This window comes from Phasianus colchicus, chromosome 6 (genome assembly GCF_987193195.1).
Source record: "Phasianus colchicus chromosome 6, bPhaCol1.hap1.1, whole genome shotgun sequence".
In the NCBI taxonomy this organism is placed as follows: domain Eukaryota; kingdom Metazoa; phylum Chordata; class Aves; order Galliformes; family Phasianidae; genus Phasianus; species Phasianus colchicus.
In genome coordinates this window covers 49,994,595-50,007,815 of record NC_143441.1, presented here as the reverse complement: position 1 = coordinate 50,007,815, position 13,221 = coordinate 49,994,595, and positions in this window count along the sequence as shown.

Genomic DNA, 13,221 nt, shown 5'->3' with positions numbered 1-13,221 from the left:
ATTGAACAGAAACCACTGAAATGAAACTGAGAAACAAATGACTGAGTGTGCAGGGTCCTTATGACAATGTCTTTCCCTCTGTACTCATGGCGTCTACTGTGTCATTTTCTGACTACTTAAATTTCAAAATCCAAAAGCACTTCTTTCATTCTAGTGCCTCTTTCAAATTCTCTCATTTTCATAGAGGCTTTATTGCCTGGATTTTCCAGGATGAACCATAGTGGAAGAATCAGACAGTGCTTCCTCTCTCTGTGGCTTCTACCAAAGGGAAAATTAGAATTTGTGAGTCCTAATTCTCTCCCTTGGTTTTAGAGGCAACCAGAACACACACCAAAGTGAGGTATGTGAGAAAATACTCCAACAACCCCTTCTGAACAGCACATGAAAGATCTTTGATGAGCACTAGATTAGAGGTGTAGCCTTAGGTCTTGGCAGGAGGTGATCATAACAGCATGACCAGCATCATGGAGCAAGATCAAAGCCTCTAGCTCAATGTTTTGCCTTCAGCAGTGCCTACGGTCAGATGGCAAGGGAGGGGGGGGAAAAAAAGAGAGAGAAAAGGAAGAATTAAAAAAAGTAAAGTCAGCTCCACAAGCACACAGTCTGAGCCTTCCTAGTTTTACCTTCCCATCTTTCAGATCACATCTGAAGGGCTCACTGTATCTTCACACTTCCTTCTGTAGACAGGAATCGTAGAATCAGAGAATCATAGAATGATCTGGGTTGGAAGGGACCTTTAAGATCATCCAGTTCCAACCCCCTTTTATAGGCAGGGACGCCTTCCTCTAGACCAGGTTGCTCAAAGCTCCATCCAGGAACTTGCAGAGTGTTTCTAACATAGGCAATTATCACAGAAGGAAACCATAATGGAAATTTAAATGTCAAATTCATTCAAGAGGAGTTCCAGTAGGTAGACAACAGTGATCAGAAGCAGAATATGGTGAAGACACAAGACTTGCTCTGGTATTTTTTCTGTTTGAAAATCACTGGGGAATGTGAAGACACAAAAGACGTCAGGATCTTGGAACACATTTGAAGATGCCCTCCTAGCTCTACTGAATGGCATTGCCAGTATTCTCAATTCTGAAAAGGGTGAAATAGTCAAATATTTCCTCACTTTCCTATCCTAACAGCCTGGACTTTTAGAGATTTTTTTTCCTGATTAATTGAGAAATGGAAGTTTCTTTGTGGGTATCTGTGCTTTTGCATGTCCTCAGGTATTTGAGCTGTTAATCAATCAGACAAAAATCCCATTTTCCATCAGTGCCACAAGCAATGCAAAGACATTTTTTAACCAGATGCAAGTAACTGAGTGATTGGATCCTGCGTCCTTTAACCTCATTGTCATTTGAGCTAACCAACTTCAGTTAATATAGTTTTTCCATTTTCCTCTTTTGTCAAAAATAGTTAATGGATTTGACCCAGAGAGATCATTTCATGTAATAATTAAGCCTCCACTTTCCATAAATAAGTTAGAGTATGGTGCCCTGAATTACCCAAACTGGAGTACACTCCTGGAAATTGCATTTTCTCCCCACAGAGCTCAGGGGCAGGGGGAATGTCATGGGTCAGGGGCCACAGTTGAGAGAGAGAAGGAGGAAAGATTAGAGGCAAGCATGTCATCTGCTCCAGCTGCAGCATAAATGAGTGTTGCATAAATGAGAAGAGAAAGGCTTCCAATCCCAAGTCTCTCTGGTATTCCTAACTGAGCCATGCAACTATTCTGGAGAGCAGCTAAACTCCAGCTTATATCTAGGCGTGGGAATAATGTCAGATGCTTTCAGCAAATCCCTTAGACAAATTTCTTCTCTTCACTGTGCTTTCATTCTGTTGGTTTGTTTTCTCTAGACTGCTTGGTCAGTCAGAGAGGGGTTTATAGACAGAGACACTGAGCATTTTGCAGTCAGCCTAAATCCCACGCTGCTGAAATGCAAGTTGTTTCATCCATAGGAACATCTTTGCCCTGTGGGGACTGCCTGAGGACAGAAGATCTCCTCTTCAATACGTATGCTGGAAATCAAAGAGAAGCGAGGTACAGTGTAGAATCATAGAATGGCCTGGGTTGAAAAGGGCCTGCTGCATCCACAAACTCATCTGAGGAGGCATTCAAGGCCAGGCTGGATGTGGCTCTGGGCAGCCTGGTCTGCTGGTTGGTAACCCTGCACATAGCAGGGGGATTGAAACTAGATGAGCATTGTGGTCCTTTTCAACCCAGGCCATTCTATGATTCTACACCGGGATTTGAAATGAAATGAAATGAAATGAAATGAAATGAAATGAAATGAAACGAAATGAAACGAAACAAAATAAAATAAAATAAAATACCTGTTCAAGTTGTTACTCTTTCCTGAGTTTTCTTTTTTTACCTTCTACCTTTCTTTTGGAGTTTAAAACTTGTACAGTAGAATCATAGAAACGTTAAGTCCTACTCAGACCATCTAGTCCAATCCTAATTCCATCCACACCATATATGATATATATGTCCCAAAACAAGATTATCTGAAGTTACACTGAATGTGATGGGGAGTTTCCCACAATGCACTGGAGAAGTGGTGAGAAAGAGCCCCTCCAGCAGCAACAGCAGCAACCAGAAAGAATAAAATCTTCAGAGATTACAGTTAGGCTGAAGGGATTTCATCTTACAGCATACATTTTTACTTGGGAATATTCCTGCAAAAATCTCTTTCCATCCCAGAGAGCACAGCCAGAGCTCTGGAAACATGTCTGATGATCTTTTTCAGCAAAGTCAGATGTAGCTATGTCTGGTAACAGCTTTCAGTTTGGGCAACTAAAAAAGAACTGTAAGGACTGTCCAGGAATAAAGGCAATATGGTATTACCATCAATGGGGAAGTCAACATCTGGAAAAACTCTATGGCTGAGCAGGTGTGTGTGCTGTCTGGGCTGTCTGTGTTTCAAACGCTGTGGTTTTAAGCTAGGCTATCTGGGAGATGGCCTCCAGAAGCCACTTCAAAATAGAACAAACAGAAGCAGCTCCTCTTTCCATTAATATTAATTGCCCAGACGTTACCCAATTTGAAGCGGAAGCCAGGGCCAATTAAGGAGAGCCTCATCTTGAGAAGGCTAATGGAAGACTGGAGCACAACCTTTCTGTGATCTGGAGCTGGAAGACATCAAACCAGCCTGATTGGGGCAGTGGCGTAGAAGGATGAAAAGGGTTTCTGCATCTGGAAAGTTTTCTGCTTGGAAGCTCCTTTGTCCAAATATTTTGCTACCAATTCATAACTAAGCTGCTTACTGCCAGAATCATGTATGCTATTGTGAGCCAATCACAAATGACTTAAGTGGGGAAATGAGACAAAAACACTGGGTGGGGGAACTTGGGAGCTTTGGAGCTGGTACCCAGCACTGACAGTTCCTCTGGGTGGTCTTGGGAATGCCTTCTATGAAGTGATGCAGGATGAAAACATCCTTCCTTAGTTTTCCCTGAGTTCACACCACAATCTTTCCGATGTGCACAGACCATCTCCTCCCCCGTGTATAAATTTGCAGAATGAGGTACAAGGGCCGCTTGAGGTCGTTCTTATATGGCTAACAATATTCATTATCTTCCAGGCGTGAGCCAAATCTGGAAGCAATACAGCCTTGATTTGGAAATTTCTGAAAAAAACAGAACCTCACATTTTCACCTGATCGTATCTAGACTCCCTGGAGACCACTCCAGGAGCAATTAAACATGCAATTGGAAAATGGACTTGAGGCCAACAGAAGGGAATGTACTTCCTGATTGGAGAGAACTGAATAATGAAATTAAATGTCCTAGAACACCCTTGGTCATTCTTTCTTGTTATTATTTATTTATTTAATGGAAATTAAAAATTGCACTTGCATATTCAGAGAGTTTCAAGTCAAATTCGTTCTGGGGATACCTTTTGGAACCGAATAGGAATATTAATTTTTGGCTGGACAAAAAGGAAATAAAAGAGAGTAGATGGAAGAAATTGAGCAAGAGAGAAAGAGAGAAGCAGAGAAAGAAAAAAAGAGAGAAAGAGAGAGAGAAAGTGAGAGAGAAAGAGAGAATGTGAGAAAGAAAGAGACAAAGAAAGAGAGGCAGGCAAAAAGAAGGAAGGAAGGAAGGAAGGAAGGAAGGAAGGAAGGAAGGAAGGAAGGAAGGAAGGAAGGAAGGAAGGAAGGAAGGAAGGAAGGAAGGAAGGAAGGAAGGAAGGAAGGAAGGAAGGAAGGAAAGGAAGGAAGGAAGGAAGGAAGGAAGGAAGGAAGGAAGGAAGGAAGGAAGGAAGGAAGGAAGGAAGGAAGGAAGGAAGGAAGGAAGGAAGGAAGGAAGGAAGGAAGGAAGGAAGGAAGGAAGGAAGGAAGGAAGGAAGGAAAAGAAAGAATCTTTGGAAATATGACTTTTCAAAAGAATAAATGACAAGGATGATTGGAGCCTCAAGCCTTTCTCTTTTCTTTGCCCTGCTCATTTGCTAATTTTGTTTTTGTGGTTCATATAGCAGGAAGCTTGGCCTCCAAAGGCAGTTAGGACTTCTGTTGCATCTTTGCTGCAGAAATCAAAACCCTACAGATTGTAGAGAAGAAATCCTGGAGTAAAATATCAAGAGAGCCAGTGTGCTTCATCCAAACGAATGCTTGAGAGAAAACATGAATGCAGAATAACAATAAACAGATATCAACACAGTTCGGTTCAATAGAATCTAAGGGTGATTCCAGGAGATATACTTTGATTGTTTAAACTGTCAGATTGCTTGAGCAAACTTTGATATGAATTTTGCCCATTTCCCTGATAGAGAGATCATGTAATCATTATGATTGGAGAAGATCACTAAAACCATTTAGTCCTACCATCAAACCATCACCACAATGCCCACTAAGCCATATCTACACATTCCTTGGTGGATTTCCACAGAGCACTTTGGATGTGGTCATCCTCTCCTGGAGGCTAAAAGAGCCTGATATCATGGATGTGGCCAGATGCTGTCAGTTGATCTCAATGTTAGAGGATCAGTCCCTGTCATATTTCAATTCTAAACGTAGATCTGAATGACCCTGGGAGAAAATGTAAGCCATACAAATGGCTGTGTAGCCCCATTGGAAGAGAACTCAATGGTGGTGATGCAAGTAAGTGATAATGTAGAAGAGCACAAAGCCCAGGCTTAATCCAGGCCATCGCACACTGTGAAGAGAGAGAAAACAGCAAGTGTTGAGTACTTTTGCAAGGCTGTGCAAGACCTTCCAGATTATTTCTCCTTCCATGAATTCTTTATGGACCTGGACATGTTGTAGGTAGAGGAGTGTTTTACACATAGTGCCTCCTGCATCCATCATGGTAGATTAGCAGCCCCAGAATGCAATGTCTCAAGGCTTTATTAGCTCAACTACCAGTGGGTACACCTGCCACTTCCGTGTCTGAAATCAAACTTCTTGCTACAGCCATCTGTTTATGTCTGCATTACACCAAAATGAGCAAGTGCTTCCAGAAACACACACATAAGTCTATTTTTATTTGACTTTATTTCAGTCCATTCCATTTTATTCTATTCTAGTTTATTATCAGATGGAAAAGAGTACCTAAAGCCTCCAAGGCCAGGGCTGCTCTTTTTGCTATTAACATCTTCCTCTGCTGGCAGAGTATCAGAGTTCACTGAAATGCTGTTTTCCTTCTTTTCAACAGCCTGCTCTCTTAATAAATTCAGCTTTCTGTTGGGCACTGTGGCTGTCTCCACGCTGGCTGTTCAGACGGTGCTGCTGTAGAAGCATTTTCAACTTTCAGCTTCTTCTCTGAGCACAAAGCTTGGCCCCAAACCAAAGAATGATGCACAATCAAAAAGGTTTAAGCAAATTGGACTAGTCGCCAGAAAGCAATGCAAGCAAAAGTTGTTTTGCCTCTTATTCTCATAACGCTTTTTTGGCAGTAAAACCAGGAGCAAGTAACCAAAAGTTAAGTTACACTTGAAGAAGTTGAGCATAAACATCTTAATCTCTTGGGGATGTTTGAAGTTTCACAATCTCCTCAGCAAACTCTAAACTTGTGTTGCTGATCCAATTTTTCTGTCTACCTTTCAACAAATTAGGGATTTCTCCTTAAAGCCCAGGAATGAGAATCTGAGGAAAGCAGTCACAAGATAATGCCTGGCTCTTGGTTTCAGAAGCTGGGACAACTCAGAAAAGAAATGGAGGTGGTTTCCTGCTATTGGGAGTTCTCTGTATTTTGGCTTTGTGGTTGTTGTTGCTCTCTGATTACTTTGATGATTTGCAAGAGCCTTGTATGGAACAGAGAAGCTCCTTCTTACTGCTCATGGCCTCTGCAGTGTCCCAGCCATATAGTACAACACAACGATGGCATCCGCAAGACATCCCTGACAGAGGCCACTCCCAATGCCTGTCATTACCCTATACCTTGTTCATCCTTTCAGTGCTTAGGAGGCCCTCAGTGTTGGAAGATTCTTCATTCAGGGACCTCCAGAGGAGCTGAGCAGAAGGAAATGACCATTATAGCAACCAAGGCCATTGAAACATGCGGTGCGTAGGATTTTCCAGAGAACCTTACAGTATACTCACACCACCTGGGCTGTGGCCACATCTATTACTTGGGCTGCATCTGATCTGCCCTACAAGGCTATCATTCCTAGTTCCTTCCAAGCTGCCCACGAATCCTTCCTCCTCCTCCTCACCAGAAGTGACCACATCTTCATACGCTCTGGTATAACTGTGCGCTAATTGCTTCCAAATGAACTCCTGACAAAATCATCTGGGTTTAAACCACAGCAAAAATAACAAAGTTCTCTTATAAAGTTTCTAAGTTAACCTAGATAATTTTGGCATGACTGGGTGAGGGTCTGAACACATGTGTAGCTGTGCATGGGGATATGGAGGAGTAATGGCCATGAGCCGGGAAAAATAGCTTTTATGCTGATCTCAGCTGCAACCTGATTGAAACCTAATACAACAGGGATATCTTTCAGCGGGATCTAAATTCTAAACCCAGGGCTTCCTAACTCCAGTTGCAGTATGACTAAGTAAGGAATAGGTTCATCCACAGTTGGAGATGTCACTGCTTCTCCCCATGAGCTGCAGAATGACTCTGGACTCTGCCCTAAATGCATCCTCAACACAAGGTTACAGGGGTTATTTACACTCTTGTTCCATTAGAAGTCCAAACTCTTTCACCAGAAAAGCTACCGACAGCATTTCAGTGCTCTCTGGTACACCCACAAAGAATGTCTTGATAAATTAGAGGTAGCACAGCCTAAGTTGCAGGTTCAGACATTGGAAGAAATCGGAAATGTTTCCCACATGGGATCAGTCTTTCTTCTTACATGAAATGAATATTCAGTCCAGTTCTCGACAGGAAGGAGCCCATATCATAAACTCCACCATTACTGCTTGAGCAGGAATCCAGTCTCTGAAATGATTTAGCCTTCTTTTTATGTGCTTTTCATACTTAAAATATATACAGTCTTGGATTTTTGACTGATAGGCAGCTGACTGAAAGCTTCTTCCCCTGACCAGAATGTTGTGGATCTCATTGTTTGTACTCTTGGGTGACAAACCAAAGCAGTAAAGTCAGAGAGCGTTCACTTGAAGAGATATTAAAAGATGTGTTTGAGTTACCAGTTGCCAATGGCCTGGTCCAGATTTCTGAGTTCAAGGAATGAATAAAAAAAAAGGTCAGACCAACTGATCAACTCAGGATCACCATTAATCCATGATAAAAATTAGTAAATGACTATTGTGTTTTCCTATGGCCTATACGCAGCTGAGTCACACAGCCAAAACTCCAGTAAAGACAATGAATCTATTACATTTGTGGGTGTCTAATTTCTCCTGTTGTGTCTGACTTAATGGAACTATATTTGGCCTTTTGCTAATGTCCAGAAACCCCTACTGACAATCTGCACTGCCACCTTGTGTGATTCTGGCTTTTATTCAGACTTGTTTTGGAAGTTTCCCTATCCATTTCTGCTTTCATTTCAAACCAGAAATTGCTCATCTGATAACAAAACAACCTGTTTAGATCCAGAAAATTTGTATGATTTGTACACGTTGCATTCTGCCAAATGGACAACCCTACACAACCCCTTTTCTGCAGAAGGTCCACCTACTTGTTTGCATCTCTTTACACCTTTTACACGCACACACACAAAAAGAGAAAGTTCTTGGGAGCATTGAGGACACAGAAATAGTTTTCTATAACCAGAGATGGGTGTGAATTGGGCAATTTTAGAACCACACAATCGTAATTTGTCATGTGTTTTGTTTTCCCTTCTGCATGAATACAAATCACGGCAATAGAAAAGGAGAAACAATTTTAACTGGCACAGAGACCGTTAGTTTTTTTAGCAATCTAGTAATGTTTACACTTCTGTGGCTTCAAGATTTTGGTAACACGTGGTAGTGATCTGTGTTTTGCATTTTAGCTCTTCTGCTCACGTCTCAGTCCCAGTTCCTGCAACTTCTGTGTTTGCTTCTTTGCTGGTCACTCTTTAAGACAAAGACAAAGACCAAACCAAAGAATCTTCAGGTCTCAAAACATGAGCCTGCATTTTTTTCCCTTTGCTATTTTAATTTTATTGGCCTTAAAAGAATCATAATACTGGCTTTGCAAATAAGAATGAGAAGATACATGACTGGATGAAGATGGATGGCTTACAAACTGTGTTTGAATGACATTTGAAGAACTCATTTCCATGGCAGGGAACATGAAATATTGTTGTTTTCTTTGGACATTACTAAGGTTTATGATTGTACGCCTTTGTTACTTTCTCTGTTATTTCTATCATTAGAGGATGGATCATCTACACATAAAATCACTCATGTTCTGGGAGAAGATAAATATTGCCTATTTACTCCCTTGGACAGACAGGAGGTACAGTACTTCTTCATAAATACACTTTGAGGAGCAAAGCTATGTCAGCCATCCTTTCTCTTAAGCTATTTTAACCACTGTGTAAAAATTCATTCTATTTCCTTGTATCCCCTCCTTTGCCCAAGTCACTCCTTGGTCACCAGTGATACAGATGTCCTTAATTGTCTGGATGGTGCTCATGGAAGCAGGTGAAGACTGTCTTAATTTGTTTTCCCAGTAAATCTACTCTCAGATTACATGCTGCTCGACATCTAAGCTTGACTCTGCTATTGAAATTCAGAGCAAAACAGAGCATTATCAGTCTTGGAAAGAGCTCAACTCAGTCAAAGGGATCTTGGATGATCTAGGATTGATCAGGAGAGTCACACTTCAGAAGTGCTTATTTCTTTAACTACAAAAAACTTAAAATGACTATCTAAGAGACATGGAGGGAGGTGAAGAGAACCTCATTCTTTGTAACAAACCTAAGCCCTGTCTGGAAAGATTTCTTGTCCAATCTCCCAAGACAGATCCATGTTTGCTCCAGTTTTGCTTTAATTTTGATTCTCTTTTTGTCATCAAAAAGTAAGCAAGGAAGGAAAATTAAAGTGTGTTATGTGTCCTGAGCAGTAGAGTGATGGTGGCAAAGAACTTGTTTCACAGCTCCTCTGTAGCCCACAGAATGCCTCCAATTTGCTGCTCACCCTCTTTTGCACACCCTATTATTTCCATCATCTGCAGTCAGTTGAGTTTGAAAGGATCCATGCTTCCTCAGAGTCTCAGAAGTCTCTCTACCTTGCCGTTCTCACCATGGGATCATAGTAAGATCTACCCTTGCTCACATGTTTGATTTTAAATTTATAGATCCTGATTCCAAGCTATGGAGCTGAGCTTAAGGCCCAGGCTGTTATTTTGTCTTGTTTATACACGAGTGAATGGAAACTAGTATGGAACAGCATGTAATTGTTCTCAAGCTAACCAAAACCTGGCTTGCAGCAATTTAGTTTAATGCAATAAGGCCTCAACTAGAAGAACAGAAGCTTAATAAGAATCTAATTAAGGTGATCCTTGCAGTGCTTCCAAATGTGATTTTAGGCAGAGCTGTACTTCTTTGGCTCTATCAGGAGCATGTGGCTATGGTATCACTCCCAGCTGTTTTCTATCCTTCTGTCAGCTGCAAGGTACTGCCACACAGCTGTCTGACATTAAGGGATCCTACTCTACTGCCTAGCACACACCCAGCCTAGTTTAAAGTAAAGTTGAATGGGAGGGATAATTGAGTTTGCACTGACGTGGTTTAGAGGTGTTTGTATGGAGGGCTTAGCTGATGAAGTAGTAATAAGTAGGAGAGATATCTTCTGAGGTGAGCAAAACGGTTTTAAAATTGATCGTGAATGGGATTCTCTTAGGAATCTCCATCTTATTTAGTTATTTTAAACATCATCATAGTGAAGATCTACCTATCCAGCCAGGGCTGCAATTCATCTCCTAACACAAGTGCCTAGGCACAGGTCTGCTCTCATTTTAGAAGTGTTTTTCTTCCCTGGCTGGGAAATGTTTGAGGGTAGACCACATACTGTGAGCCTTATTTCATCTATTTTATATCTGACATCTCCATCTAAGTTGGAAAATTCAGGTTCAGTCATACACAGTAGAGAAGGGGGCGTTTTTGCATCATAGTTGAGTCTCTTGACATTGCTCAGTTTAGGACAAGAGAAAGAGAAATCAAGACTCCAGAAACTATAACGTAGTCTGGTATGACTAAATCAGATATAAACCTCTGTGTTTAGTAGTGTGGATTCCTCTGTTAGCTGAAAGAGACATTTCTCACCAGGTTTGGAGGAGGCATGTGGAGACTGACAGTGATTGTGAGACTGGAGAGACAAGCAGTGTTAACAAAGTGATGCTGCATGGAGCAGGTGGTATGTAATTCTTCACAGTGGTATTCCATTTTCACTACATAACTATGAGCCTGCCTTTGTTTTGCAATATAACTTCAAGCCATGGGGATTAGCCAGGTCTTTGAGATGCAAAGTGCTGGACAAACAGAGAACAAAAACCAGCCACTAGTCCTAACAGCTTATCATTCCAGTGAAGGCAAGACAAGGGTTTGTTTTGGCCCATGGTTCTATTTTGGGGATCCAGATGTAGTAACTGACACTCAATTCAAATGAAAACAGAAAGGAGAAGAGTAGAGTTGGAAGAATGGATGAAAGAAATTGAGAGCTTGGATCAGGGATTAAAAAAAAACCAGAATTACCAAGGCCTGGTGCAGCAGTGAAATGAAAGCCATGTGTCTGAAAACAAGTCCTGCAGCCATACAGAAGAACACACAGGCACAAGAAAAATAAGGAACAAACCAAACCTCCCTTTCTGGAAGAGGAAATGCCTGGATGTGAGTGCACACAGCCAGCCACTGCTAAGGACATGGCTTAGGATGCACGGTGTTGTCACCAAAGGATCTTGAATGCCCTGTTTTTCCCAAGGAAACCCTGCATGTCAACCACCTTTCAATATCTGAAGAGGAGCTATAAGAAGGGGACAGAACTTTTTTCAGGGTCTGTTGTGACAGAGCAAGGGGAAATGCAATGTAGAGATCAAAACCTAGAACCACGTGAGCTACGAAGTCTGGACCTGGAAGTCTGGAAGCCGATGATGCCATGCTGTAGCTCTTGGATATTACTGCACATGGAGCATATAACTGAGTGTTGAGTCAGCAAAAGGCATTTCTGTACTTTCGGATGATAAATATACATGCATGAAGACATACCCTGTTCAAGTGTGCCATAAGAAAGGCAAACTGTGATAATCCCAACCTCAGAGTCATTACGAATCTGAGTTCTCTTTAATATTCAAATACCAAGAAGCTCTTTAACTAAAATACTCTGCTACAAAGACTGGTGAAAGAAAACTATATATACCTACACATATACTTAGGAATTATCAAAGAGCAGCATGACACTCACCCACTGTTTCTAGGTATCTAGAAAGGACATCAGAGTGAGTGCTCAAGTGATGCCCTCCACAGACACCAGAATCTATGATCTATTCCTTAACTCCAGACTGAAATCTTCATCCCTAAGTGTTCACTGAGGACAAAGCCATACTCTCATGCAATAAACAAAAGAAGGATGATGCATTCGGGTTTATTTAACAACCACAGCAGCAGCAGGATTCAAATTTCAAGAGGATGCAATGACTCTATGGAATGAACTCTGTATGACAAATAGATTTTCAGAAACCATAACACGCCCATAGATAGGATAGGAAGAAAGACTTCAGATGCACTTTCCAAAGTGATTGCTCCTCTTTCTTTTTTCATATTCAGGCTGGCAATGTTTGAATTTCTTTCAAATTCTAGGGTAGATGTTCCAGAAGTTTCTAAAAATCAGTTCTCATCAAACACCTTTCAGTGGCGATTGAAACAAGCCTTAGGGATAGTGAGAAAATAGTAATAATTCTGCATTAGCTAGACTGCAGTCACAGTCCATCTAATGTAACACCACTTAACACTGCTATACCAATTAATGCCAGCTGCTAAGCAATACATCATTCACATCATTTTCACTGCACCAGACCCACAGCTTGAGGCACAGATTTGGGTACGTAAGAAGTTTATTGAATAGATTTTCCACTATTCTCCATCAGCTATGACTAGCAGCCCAGGACCTGACCTTCTCAATCCAGAGAGTTTTATGTTTGTAGCCATTGCCTACAAAACACAGATAAGCTGTCCATGCCGTGATTTATTTGTGACTGAAAACAAGGCATGGGAGAACATGCCAGTGAGAGTACTGTGTTCCCACAGCCTCCTTGCATAAACATTTCTCTTTTGTCAGCAGTAAAAGGTCTGGGATGCTGATGCAGATGATAAGGATGCAGCTGTGCCAGCTCTGCAGAGTTGAAGCAGATGGGCTGTGTGTTTGTATGTGTGCTCAGTTCTAAAGGAGACACAGATATCTGGGGAAGAAGTGGCTTCTGCAAGTGTAAGTTGCACTTTGGAGCACTAATTATTTCCTGCTGGTTTCAGCAAGAAGCTGAACCTCTCTTACATCTTCAAGGTCCAGTAAACATGGAATGTCTTCTTCTTAAAAGTCCCAATCCTGTTCAGTGCATAGCTTGAATGCTTTTCTTGGGCTGTTAAGAACAATACATCTGGAGCCACAGTTGCATAAGGGAGGAAAATGCCCCCATTTCCCAATGGAATGTTGATGATGGCAGATGACAGAAGATCTCTTCAGTGCCATGGCAGCACTGGGAGAGGTCTAATTCAGGGTTGCCTCACATCAGTTATTCCAGAACTGCTTCTACTTGCGTTTGAAATAATAATAATGTTGGCCTGTGTGTGAGTGTGGACACCAGCCTGGGGGGTTTGGTCCAGTCTTGCAAGTCCACAGAGGT